Source organism: Moschus berezovskii, chromosome 22 (genome assembly GCF_049115385.1).
Source record: "Moschus berezovskii isolate FMDL1 chromosome 22, NW_MosBer_1.0, whole genome shotgun sequence".
NCBI lineage: Eukaryota > Metazoa > Chordata > Mammalia > Artiodactyla > Moschidae > Moschus > Moschus berezovskii.
Window position 1 is genome coordinate 45443806 of NC_142481.1, and position 13506 is coordinate 45457311.

A 13506-nucleotide genomic window follows, 5' to 3' on the forward strand; every position below is an offset into this window, starting at 1 on the left:
ACATATTCATCTTGGGGGGACCCTTCCCACTCCTGAAGTTTCTTCTTTCGCCTCCTCTTCTTCTGATGATTCTAGATCTCTCTCCTCTATCTAGATCTTCCTCCCCAGACTTTAGGCCTGGTTCACATGGGCTACCTCCGCCTAAGACCACCGAGCTCAGCAACCGCCAGATAGAGATGACCTTCTTCCTCCATGACAGATCCCGAGCTTGAGTCTCATCTCTGCTAATATCCCAGCTGGCCTCTAGAAAGTGAAACAGTGACAGTGAAGGTTGCTCAGTCGTGTCCGACTCTTTGTGACCCCATGGAACAGTCTTTGAAAATCTCCAGGCCAGAATACTGGAGTGGGTAGCTGTTCCCTTCTCCAGGGAATCTTCCCAACCCAGGTCTCCCACATTGCAGGTGAATTCTTTACCAGCTGAGCCACCAGGGAAGCCCAAGCTGGCACCCAGGGAACTGTCCTAATGCTGTATTAGTTATCCAGTGCTGTGTGACAAGTCACCCTAAAAACTCAGCACCATTTTAACACAATGAACATTTACCATCTCACACATATTTGAGCAGGTCAGGAATCTGAGTGGCTTGACTGGGTGGTTTTGGATCAGAATCCCTCTTGAGGTTGCAATCAAGATGTTGGACAGGACTGCCGTCGCCTGAAGGTTTAACTGGAGCGCAAGGATTTGCCTCCATGGTGCTCACACACAGGGCTGTTGGCAGGGGGCCTCAGTTTCTCACTGTGACTTTCTCCAAAAGCCTGCTTGAGTGTCCTCATGACATGACAACTGGCTTCATCCAGAGTCAGAGCTCCGAGAGGGCCCAGAGACAGCTGTGATGCCTTTCATAGAGCTAGACATACACCATCCCTCTAACTGTATTCGATTCATTGGAAGCAAGCCACTAAGGACAGCTGGACTCAAGGGGCATGAGTTAGCCCCACCTTCTGAGAGGAGGAATGTCGAGGGCTAATGGACATGCTTTCAAATCACTGCACATGCTTTCCTGCCACATTTGTCCTTTCTGCATCTGACCAGCCTCAAATCCCATTGGTTAACTTTTTTTTAAATTAAATAAAAGTTAATACTGTTTACTGCAAACATTTAAGGAAATATAGAAAAGTAGAAAGAAGGGAAAACACCTTCAGTCCTACCACCAAAATAATTCCATGGTTTGGGGCACTTCCGTGCAGGCTTTTCTCTCTATAATTGTACTATCAGGTGAGAGAAAGAGTGGAGTTACCAGGAGCCCCCGAGTGCTGGAGCAGTGGGTGGGGGGCTGCCAGGAGCTGTGCCCTTCAACTGAGCCATTTTCAGAACCATAGAGACACAGAGAGGGAGCCAGAGAAATAAATACCCTGGCCTCTCTCTTCTCCCACCCTCTGATCTCCCCTGGTGCCCTTCTTTGGCTGAACCACAGAAAATCAGAGGGTGAGGAGCTGTGGTGATGGAGGCTGTAGTTGTTAGACTCAGGATTTAGGCAGGGAGAAGGGTGAAGAATATCCACAGAGGGGGCAAACAGAGTCAATAGCACAGTAGACAGGCACCCTTAAACAAACTGGAGTCATATTCTTATATGATTTTGAATTCTCTTTATTCTAAAGAAGGCTTAAAACTACATATTGTAAGAATTTTTCTAAGTTGCTTAATTAGTCTTCAAGATCATGATATTGAATGGCTGTGGACTGACACTCCTTGACTTCTCCTTGCAACCATTCCCTGTTCTCCCCACGAGCCTTCATCTGACCCCTTGCACTAACTTGCTGATTCATCTCCCATCTGTGGCTTTACCTCCTTCAATCCCTTCTCTATCAGTCTCTGGAGGGATTCTGTGACACAGATCTGGTCATGTTATTTTCCTGCTTGTGTGCATATGTGCTAAGTCACTTCAGTCGTGTCTGACACTTTGAGACCCCATGGACTGTAGCCTGCCAGGCTCCTCTGTCCATGGGATTCTCTAGGCAAGAATACTGGAGTAGGTTGCCATGCCCTTCTTCAGGGGATCTTCCCAAACCCAGGGATTGAACCTGCATCTCTTGTGTCTCCTGCATTGGCAGGTGGGTTCTTTACCTCTAGTGCCACCTGAGAAGCCCCATTTTCCTGCTTAAGACCCTTCAGTGGTTCTGCACTATTATTAGTATGAACCCCAGACTCTTCTATGCATCTGGCAAGATCCTGCAGGCTCTGGCACCTCTTCCTCTCCAGATGCAGCTCCAGCCCCTCCCTGCAGGCATCACAGGTCCAGCCACACTGCTTTTGCTGATGGGAGGCAGTGTGTGTAGTGGTTAGGGCTTGAGCATTGTAGCCAGTCTGCCTGGGTCCACATCTCAGCTCTCCTGTTGCCAGCTTTATGACTTGCGTGTTTCTCCACCTGGAAAACATGAGTAATGATATGCCTTGGGGTGGAAGGACTCTGAGTTAATGCATGAAGAGAGTTTGGAATGGTCCTTGGAGCATCATGACCGCTCAATATGTCTATATGATATTAGCATCATCATTATCACTGTTACTCCCTGAACACACCAGAGCAGTTCTAAAATAGGCCCTTCTATCAACAGCCAAGGTCCATGGCTCTTCCTCTTGAATCAAGGTGGGCTTAAGGTTGCTTCAACCAGTAGAATGAAGTGGGAATGATGGTTTGTGACTGCTGAGGTGGTGCAGCTTCTATCTTTTCCAATAGAATACTCCTTATTACAGCCCCAACCTTCAAGTATGACTACCCTGAAGTGGCCATAATATGTGGAAGCCTAAGCTGCACAGACAGGCCATGTGCAGGCACTGTGGCTGACAGTCCTAATCTTTGAATCATCCTGGCCCATACCAGGTAAAGGAGTAAACGAGGCCAGACAGTTTCTGGGCATTAATCTGAGTTGCTCCAGGCTCAAGTTTTCCAGCTGAGGACCCCAGACACTGAGGAACAGAGACACTCTGCCCTAACTGAATCCCCAACCTGCTATGAACATAATAAAATGGTTGTTTTAAATGGTTAAATTTTGGCATAATTTGTTACACAGCAATGAATAGATAATCGATACATACATAATGCTCTTTTTTTCCCTTTGGCCAACTCCTGCACATTCTTCAAGACCTTGAAAAAAATGTCACCTCCTCTGTGAAGTCTTCTCTGATTCCTCCCTGCCCTTTCTTCTCTTTTCTCACCCATAACCATCTCTTTCATTAGACCCGGCATCCTAGAGGGCAGGAGCTTGGGTCCACATTTATCTCCCCAGCATCTGGTCAGGGGTGTCCAGTGTAATAGGTTACATTTGCTGAATGAATGAATGAATGAAGCCAGAGCTCTTTCTCCACAGGAGTTGGCCTGCACGGTAGAACTATCTGGAAAATATTGGCATAACTTCCACATTGTGGGACTAGATAAATATTGATATAGTGAAGAAAACTCCTGACTTGTTCAAGTTCTAAATAATCACCTGGGGAGCTCTAAAATGTCCAGCCCCAGGCCTCAACCCACATCAGCTGAATCATACTTTGTATAGGGGAGGCCCAGGTATCACAGCTTTAAGAATGTGTTCCAGGTGATTCTAACAGGCAGCCTGGGTGGAAAAGCACTGCTGTTTAACCATGACGTTAGTGATGATGCTGGCTAAGGCTTTTTGAGTACTTACTATGTGCCAAATGTCGTTCTATGGCTTTTTGTGAATTAACTCATTTACTCTGCACTACCAGCTTATGAGGAGACACTACAATCTCCCATTTTAACAGCTTTACTGAGGATCAGCCGACCCACAGTGAACCATGGCTTTCAAAGTGATGTGATATTTTGTGATAACGTGATATTCTGGCATCCACACACTCGCTTCCACACACCAGCAAGACGGAACATACTCATCTCTCCCTAACATGTCCGTGTGCCCCCCTGGTAATCCCTCCCCCCTGCCCGTCCCTGCTTCCCTCCGTCCACAAGTAGCCACTGATCTGCTTCCTGTCGATACGTTCATTTGCATTTTCTTGAAGGCTACACAAAATCATTCAGTATGTACTTTTTTTCATCTGGTTTCATTCACCTGTAATAATCTTGCGATTCATCCACCTTGCTGTGTGTATTGACAATCCATTCCTTTCCGTTGCTGGGTAGTACCCCACTGTTTGGGCTCACATCGCCCCCCATTTGGATGAGGAGACTCAAGTTCAGAAACGTGAAGTGACTTGCCCAAGGTCACTTGGCTGGTACGTGGTGAACTTGAACCCAGGTGGTTGCCTCCAGGGCCAGCGCACTGAACTGCCACCTGTGTGTTCTAACTGGACTATGATGCTTTTCCCTTTGGTAGGCAGAATAATGCCCTCCCCCACCCCCCAAAAAACTTGTCTACATCCAATCTGTAGAAGTTGTGAAGATGGTATGTAAAATGGCAGGGGGGAATTAAGTTTGCAGATGGAATTAAGGTTGCTATCAGCTATGGACTTCTGTGGTGGCTCAGTGGTTGACTCCGAGCTTCCACTGCAGAGGGCACGGGTTTAGTCCCTGGTAGGGGAAGATCCTGCATGCCACTTGACACGCTGACCTTAAAATAAAGAGATTATCCTTGGTTATCAGGGTGGGCCCAATACAATCACAAGGGTCCTGAGAGTGGAAGAGGGAGGCAGAAGAAGTGGTCGCAGTCAGAAATCTGAAGATGCTATGCTGCTGGATTTGAAGGTGGAAGAAGGGGCCACGAGCCAAGAAATGTAGGTAAAAGACAAGGAAGCAGATTCTCCCCTGGAGCTTTCAGGATGAGCATGGCCCTGTTAACACCTTGATTCTGCCCCGATAACTTTACCCTCTTCCAGACTCTGACCTCCAAATCTATAATACATTTTTGTTGTTTTAAGCCACTCAGTTTGTGGTGATTTGTTATAGCAGCCATAGGAAACTGATACGGTGACTGTGACCATTTGGAAGGTATGTCTGAGCCCTGGGAGACCAGCGAGGGGCTGTAGTGTTCCAGGGGCAGCTGGGGCAGACTAAGCTTATCAGAGAACACAGAACCCTGGCAGAGTATCCACCTGCTCAGCCCCCTACCCCAACCAAGCTCAGCCCCAGGCTCTGGCTGAAACATTCCCAAGGTCACAGTGTTGGAGGGTCAGCTGGGAGGAGGGAGATCCTGGAGCTCAGAGATATCCCGGCAGATCAAATTATTCCCTAGTTCTTTGCAGGCCTAAGGTGAATGCAGGAGGCAGGCATCCTCCACCACCTGAATCAGACAGACCCAGGCCCTAGCTGCAGAGGATGCTGGGAGTGTGGGCATGCTGACCCAGGGTTAGTCACGCAGCGGGACCTCAGACAACACAGAAGTTCAAAGCCCTCAGAGAAGGAGGGCTTGGGGGAGCCTGTGGGAGTTGACAGCGAGTGAGAGCAGTTGCTGCTGCTGCTGCTGCTAAGTCACTTCAGTCGTGTCCGACTCTGTGTGACCCCATAGACGGAAGCCCACCAGGCTCCCCCGTCCTTGGGATTCTCCAGGCAAGAACACTGGAGTGGGTTGCCATTTCCTTCTCCAATGTGTGAAAGTGAAAAGTGAAAGTGAGGTCAGTCAGTCGCATCTGACCCTTAGCGACCCCACGGACTGCAGCCTACCAGGCTCCTCCATCCATGGGATTTTCTAGGCAAGAGTACTGGAGTGGCTTGCCATTGCCTTCTCCGGTGAGAGCAGTTACCACCCAGCATTCTAGGCAGAGAAGGCCAAAGGCAGAGACCTGGTGGGGAGAAAGAAGCCAGGGTCAGCATATAAGGAAGGAACTGGACTTTCCGAACAGCATTTAAATGGATAATCATCAAATTTAAGTGCAAGAAAGCGGCTCTGGCTGTCTTGTGGCTTAGGGTTGCAGGGGAACAAAGCAGGAGACCACCTAGGAGGGAAAAAGTGGAAACCGTGACAGGCTTTATTTTCTTGGGCTCCAAAATCACTACAGATGATGACTGGTGCCATGAAATTAAAAGATGCTTGCTCCTTGGAAGAAAAGCTATGACAAACCTAGACAGCGTGTTAAAAAGCAGAGACATCACTTTGTCAACAAAGATCCATATAGTCAAAGCTATGGTTTTTCCAGTAGTCATGTACAGATGTGAGAGTTGGACTGTAAAGAAGGCTGAGCACCAAAGAATTGAAGCTTGAGATTTTTGAGAATCTCCTGGACAGCAAGGAGATCAAACCAGTCAATTGTAAAAGAAATCGACCCTTAATATTCATTGGAAGAACTGATGCTGAAGCTGAACTCCAGTACTTTGGCCACCTGATGCAAAGAACCGATTCATTGGAAAAGACCCTGATGCTGGGAAAGATGGAGGGCAAGAGGAGAAGTGGGTGGCAGAGGATGAGATGTTAGATAGTATCATTGACTCAACAGCCATGAGTTGGAGCAAACTCCGGGAGATGGTGAAGGACAGGGAAGCCTGGCATGCTGCAGTCCATGGGGTTGCCAAGAGTTGGACACGACTTAGTGACTGAACTGAAACAACCACCGAGGAAGGGAACTAACTGTTCAGGTGAGGGAGATGGCGGCTGGCACCAGAGTGGGGACCACAAGCTGGAGAGAAGGGGACATCTTTGGGGAAAGAGAGGGCAGTTGACAGCCCATGGGAAGCCCCCTCACCCAGAATGAATCCAGACCTAGCTGTGGTCATAGCTTCAGGATTTGCCTCCTGAAGGCATTAAGGCCGACACCATGGGCTGCAGTCATCCCAAGGTCCAGACCTGGCCAAACCCAGCCAAGTGCAAGGCTGAGTGATGCTGAAAAGTCCTAAATCCTGGAGTGAGGGAGCTTAAGGAATCTTTTAAAAAGTGTCATTGTTTCTGGCAGGCATGATTCCCAAGGAAGTTTAAGAAGGCCTTGAGGGGCTTCCCTGGTGGCACAGTGGTAAACAGTTGGCCTGCCAATGCAGGAGACCTGGGTTTGACCCCTGGTCTGAGAGGATCCCACATGCCGTGGAACAAGTAAGCCCGTGAGCCACAACTACTGAGCCTGTGCTCTGGGGCCCAGGAGCCGCAACTACGGAAGCCCCCGCACCTAGAGCCTGTGTTCCTCAACGAGAGAAGCCACCACAATGAGAAGCCCACACAGCGCAACTCCAGACTGGCCCCCACTCACCACAACTAGAGGAAAGTCCGCGCAGCAATGAAGACTCAGCGCAGATAAATGAATAAATAAAATTTAAAGTTTAAAAGCCTTAAAAAAAAAAAAAGCCTTGAGGAAGAGCAAGAGTTGGAGGAAGCATCCTGGCCTGTGAGCAAGTTCTTGGTCCACGGTCCATCTGGGCAGGGGCAGGGAGGACTGATGAGCTGTCTAGGTGGTAATAGGGGCCCAGATATGCATTCTGGCCCTGGAGATGATGCCCTCCTCAGGGCAGGGTCTGCAGAGTGCCATCCGCAGTGCTGGGCCACCGACTCCCATGTGAAAGGCTGAGTGTGTGAAGCCGGGTGGAGGGGACCCTACCCTGGAGGCTCCATCCTCAAGGTGGGACCCCTGACCCCATATCCAGGGCCCAAGCCTGCCCTGGCCCTCCTACCACTGACCAGGGCTCCAGGGAGCTGACGGCCAGCCAGACAGGGCCAGGGGCCATCTGGGCATCCACCACTTCTCCTCCAGCCCCACCCTTCTCTGCCCCTGCCATGGGAACAGAACCCCATATGTCCCACTGAAACGGGCTGAACTGCATCCCCTCAAATTGCATATGTTGAAGTGCTGACTCTTGGTACCTCAGAAAGGGACTGTACTTGGAGAGGGAATGTTAAAGAGGCAATTAAGTTAAAAAGATGTCATAATAAAAAAGGAAATCTGAACACAGTCACATCCAGAGGGGAGACGAGGCAAAGATACATGGAGAAGACAGCCGTCTGCAATCTGAGGACACAGAGCTCAGAAGGAACCGGCCCTGCTGACACCTTGATCTTAGATTTCTAGCCTCTGCAACTGTGAGGAAATACATTTCTGTTGTTTAAATCATGAAGTCCCCGGTACTTAGTTAAGCAGCCCTAGCATACTGAGGTACCTACCATCACAGCATTAACAGCACTGACCAAGTACTGTGAGCCTGCTGTGTGCCAGGCATGGGGCCAAGACAGAGCCAAGTGTCATCACTCTTATTCCTCTCTAACCCGGGAAGGCAGAGATCTGGGACCCTTGCTGGAGCAGCCTGGCTCTGCCACCTACCAGCAGTGTGATCTCAAGCGAATCGCTTTGTCTCTCTGGGCTTTAGTTTCCTTGTCTGTCCACTGATGCTGGGATAGTATGTCCCATAGTCGTTTTAAGGACTAAAATTTAGCTCCTGGAACATAGTTGGTGCTGATTAAATGTTGACTATTATTGTTTCTTTTTCATTTTACAGAGATAGAAATGGAGGTTTGGAGAGGTGGTAACTTGCCCAAGGTTGCACAGCTAGCAAGTGGGGGTGGGGGCCAGGATTTTTTTAAATTGGAATATAATTGCTTTGTATGGTTGTGTTGGTTTCTGCTGTAAAATAACGTGAATTAGCTATAAGTATACATCTACCCTTTCTCTCCTGGACCTCCCACCCACCCCCCAACCCACCGCTCTAGGTCACCACAGAGCACCGAGCTGAGCTCCCTGTGCTACACAGCGGCTTGCCACTAGCGACCTATGTCACACACGGTGGTGTTTATGTGTCGGTCCTAATCTCCCACCTTGTCCCATCCTCCTCTTCCTCCTCTTCCTCCTCTGTGACCACATGTCCATTCTCTACGTCTGCATCTCTATTCCTGCCCTGCAAATAGGTTCATTTAAACCATTTTTCCAGATTTCACAGATGCGTCAATATACAATATTTCTTTTCCCTTTCTGACTTACTTCACTCTGTGTGACAGACCCTAGGTTTATCCACATCTCTACAAATGACCCAATCTCATTTATTCTTATGGCTGAGTAGCATTCCATTGAATATATGCACAACAACTTTATCCATTCATCTGTCGAGGGACATTTAGGCTGCTTCCATGTCCTGGCCATTGTAAAGAGTGCTGCAGTGAACACTGGGGTACTTGCGTCATTTTGAATTATGGTTTCCTCAGGGTATATGCCCAGAAGTGGGATTGCTGGGTCACATGGTAGTTATATGGTAGTCATACAAGTGACTGAGCAAACTCTACTCTGCGGCTGCTTCCCTTCGTACCCCGACTGCAGCCCAGAGCGCACAACGGCCACCTCTGCGACTCAATCTGCCATACTACTGGAAGCACACTCGCACACTCTGAAAACCATGTTTGGGGTTTGCCTTCTGTGCCACACACTGGGCCTATCTTTGGGGCCAGGCCTTGTCTCGTGTGCAGGAGCACCACAGCTCTGAATGCAGGCCTCTGCGGATATTGGGGAACCAGGCTCAGGTTGCACTCAGCCTAAGGTCTCCGGATCGTTTCTCCTTGCCCGTCACTGCAGCTCTGTGGAGCGGGCGGGCCAGGGTCAGTCAGGTCCCATGAAGAGAGCAACTTGCCCAGTGACACACAGCAGGGAAGCAGCAGGACTGGGAGGAGAGCCCTGTTCTTCCTGTATCGCATCCTCTGGCTCACATACCAGCGGCCCCAGAAGGAGGTGACACTGCGCCTGGGGTCCTGGGAGGGGACAAAGCCGCTTGACTCTGAGTGGCCTATTGTCCTGGGCATAGGCCTGTACCAGCCAGGAGTGTGTGTCAACCATTTCCTGAGCTCAGAGGCCTGTAAGCCCAGAGACCGGCAGGACGAGGAGGGCTTCGAGGGACCTATCGGGGGATCTGTGGCCCTCACTGGTGAGATCTGTGTGCAGAAACTCAAGAGTTGAGCTTGATCTGTCTCTCTGCCTGTTAATGGGTGGTCCAGAACCCACTTACTCCTTCCTCCACGGGGCCTGACTGTAACCTCTGCTCTCAGTTCAGTGGTTTACGGTGCGTATTCAGTCGCCCAGTCGTGTCCGACTCTCTATGACACCATGGATTGTAGCCTGCCAGGCTTCTCTGTCCATGGAATTTTCTAGGCAAGAATACTGGAGTAGGGTATCATTTCCTTCTCCAGGGAATCTTCCTGACCCAGGAATCTAACCAGCATCTCTTGTGTCTCCTGCATTGGCAGGCAAGTTCTTTACCACCAGCGCCACATAGGAAGCCCTGTTCAGTTTAGTTCAGTCGCTCAGTCGTATCCGACTCTGCGACCCCATGCCTCCCTGTCCATCACCGACTCCTGGAGACCACCCAAATCCATGTCCATTGAGTCAGTGATGCCATCCAACCATTTCATCCTCTGTCATCCCCTTCTCCTCTTGCCCTCAATCTTTCCCAGCATCAGGGTCTTTTCCAATGAGTCAGCTCTTTGCATCAGGTGGCCAAAGTATTGGAGTTTCAGCTTCAACATCAGTCCTCCCAATGAACACCCAGGATTGATCTCCTTTAGGATGGACTGGTTGGATCTCCTTGCAGTCCAAGGGACTCTCAAGAGTCTTCTCCAACACCACAGTTCAAAAGCATCAATTCTTCGGCACTCAGCTTTCTTTCCAGTCCAATTCTCACATCCATACATGAACACTGGAAAAACCATAGCCTTGACTAGACGGACCTTTGTTGACAAAATAATGTCTCTGCTTTTTAATATGCTATCTAGGTTGGTCATAACTTTCCTTCCAAGGAGTAAGCGTCTTTTAATTTCATTGTTGCAGTCACAATCTGCAGTGATTTTGGAGCCCACAAAAATAAAGTCAGCCACTGTTTCCCCATCTATTTCCCATGAAGTGAAGGGACCAGATGTCATGATCTTAGTTTTCTGAATGTTGAGCTTTAAGCCAACTTTTTCACTCTCTTCTTTCACTTCCCTCAAGAGGCTTTTGAGTTCCTCTTCACTTTCTGCCATAAGGGTGGTGTCATCTGCATATCTGAGGTTATTGATATTTCTCCCAGCAATCTTGATTCCAGCTTGTGCTTCTTCCAGCCCAGTGTTCCTCATGATTACTCTGCATATAAGTTAAATAAGCAAGGTGACAATATACAGCCTTGACGTACTCCTTTTCCTATTTGGAACCAGTCTGTTGTTCCATGTCCAGTTCTAACTGTTGCTTCCTGACCTGCATGCAGGTTTCTCAAGAGGCAGGTCAGGCGGTCTGGTATTCCCATCTCTTTCAGAATGTTCCACAGTTTATTGTGATCCACATAGTCAAAGGCTTTGGCATAGTCAATGAAGCAGAAATAGATGTTTGTCTGGAACTCTCTTGCTTTTTCAACGATCCAGCGCATGTTGGCAATTTGATCTCTGGTTCCTCTGCCTTTTCTAAAACCAGCTTGAACATCTAGAAGTTCACGGTTCACGTATTACTAAAGCCTGGCTTGGAGAATTTTAAGCATTCCTTTAGTAGTGTGTGAGATGAGTGCAATTGTGCGGTAGTTTGGGCATTCTTTGTCATTGCCTTTCTTTGGGATTGGAATGAAAACTGACCTTTTCCAGTCTTGTGGCCACTGCTGAGTTTTCCAAATTGAAATAGCCTGTGGTGTACAATTAAAATGGGGGTCTCTGTGTTCGGAGAAATGGGGTACTTCCTGGCATATCAATAAACAAAGGATGTCACGGTCATCAGTGATTGCAGCCACCGTGGACAGTGAGCTGGTGAGCCCTGAGGGAGCTCAGGATACGAAAACACAGGACACTAGCTCCAGATAGCTGAGGTGCAGAGGTTTATAGCAGAGCTGAGAAAATGAGGAAATCTGGCCTGCTTGGAGGTCCACTGCCAGCCTTCCAGCCCCTAAGGCCTGCAAGGTGGGACCTGGTTCCCCAGATCAGACTGTAATAGGCGGGGCTCTTTGTGTGCCTCTTGCCTGCTCACCCACATGGGCCTGGGGCATTTTGAAGACTGTGCCTTTATTTTTCCTTGAAAGAGAGCCGAGGACCAAGACAGAGTTAAGCTGCTCCCGGGCTGACCTGGAAATGTGGAAGACACCACTCTCAGCTGACCACCCTCGGATCCCAGTAACCTGGCCTGGGCTGGGCTGAGGGGGGTCCCTGGGTCTTCCTGCCCACCCTATCTTTGTCCTAGCACCATCATCTTTGGCCTGAAGAACTGGGACGGTTCTTCACCAGTCTTGGCCCTTCTCACAGCCTGCACGAATGAGCTCTCTGGCCTCAGTTGGTCCTTTCCTTCTAAAATCCTGTAGAGGGCCCCAGTTCCTCCATGGGCCCAGCTGGGGACCCCATGCCTTGGGCAGCAGTACCAATCAATCGCAGATGGCGCATGAGAAGAAACTCACCTGCCTCCCTGAAAGTGTTCACGTTCCAAGGTGTCTCTAGCTCTTACCTGCCACTTTCTTTTTTTTTTTTTTTTTGCAACTCCTCATGCAAATGAGCATCCTGTCTTTGGAAACAACTGCCCAGGCATTCACTAATTTGTCTGTGGTACTGGCAGTAAATCTTTCTTTTTTTTTTTTTGTAGTTAATTTATTTTTTATTGGAGGCAAATTATTTTACAATATTATATTGGTTGGTTTTGCCATACATTGATATGAATTTGCCCCGGGTTTACATAAGTTCCCCTCCTGTTACCTGCCACTTTCTAAGTCAGTTCCAGCCTCCGTTTGCCCTTCTGTAGGATGGGAGAGACTGCTGCCTACTCCTCATTCTAAGCGGCTGAGAGCATGAGTCAGACTCTCCATCTTCACCTAAGCCTCTGTTTCCTCTGCCCCAGCTCCCACCCCATAACATTACCTTCCGCTTAGGGATTTCCACTCAGACCCCTGACAGTTCCCAACAGGTAGCTGAATCCAGCTTGCAATGTACCTACCTGCTATTATCAGGATATTTAAAACATCTATGTAGAAGTGGCCTCATTTGCTGGAGTCTCTGAGTTACACTGTTATCCTGCAAGCTTTTGTGTCATGAAATAGGCACCCGGCAGTGGAGGCTGAGGGGATGGCTCAGAGCAGGGCCTTCCCAGGCGGATGTACAAACTTATCACTTTTGCTTCCAAAGGATTAAGGGGTGTCTCTCACACCCACAGTAGCCTTGTCTGAAAATGACTCAAGATTGTGTGTGGGGTCAGGGATGAGCACAGGACTGAAAGCTGGGAGACCTGGTTTCTTTCCAGTCCCAGTTTTCTCTTGAACCTGACCTGTGCGTATCCAGACAATCCCCTGCCCCTCTGACGTCTGGTTCCCCATTAGTGCAATGAGTGAAATCAGAGCCAGTGTGATGGAGTGGATGGAGGCCTGGTGAACTGGGGGCTTGTGCCAGGCCTGAAGCAGCTCCATGCTGTCTCTCTGCTCCAGTCAACTATATCTCTGGCTGCCTTGTATACATGCATTCTACGTGGTCTGGTTCTCCAATGGCTGGAGAAGTAAAGAGTCTGGATTTTGGTGTAAAATTTCCTGATTTTTACCTGCTAGCAATGAATTCTGGAGAAGGCAATGGCAAGCCACTCCAGTACTCTTGCCTAGAAAATCCCATGGATGGAGGAGCCTGGTAGGCTGCAGTCTGTGGGTTCGCTAAGGGTTGGACACGACTGAGAGACTTCACTTTCACTTTTCACTTTCATGCATTGGAGAAGGAAATGGCAACCCACTC

General features: G+C 49.0%; 1 pseudogene; it reads left to right on the plus strand.

Annotated features, from left to right (window-relative positions):
* The window catches only part of LOC148774415 (nuclear receptor coactivator 5-like), an 88111-nt pseudogene that overhangs the window by 72961 nt on the left and 1644 nt on the right, over nt 1-13506 (plus strand).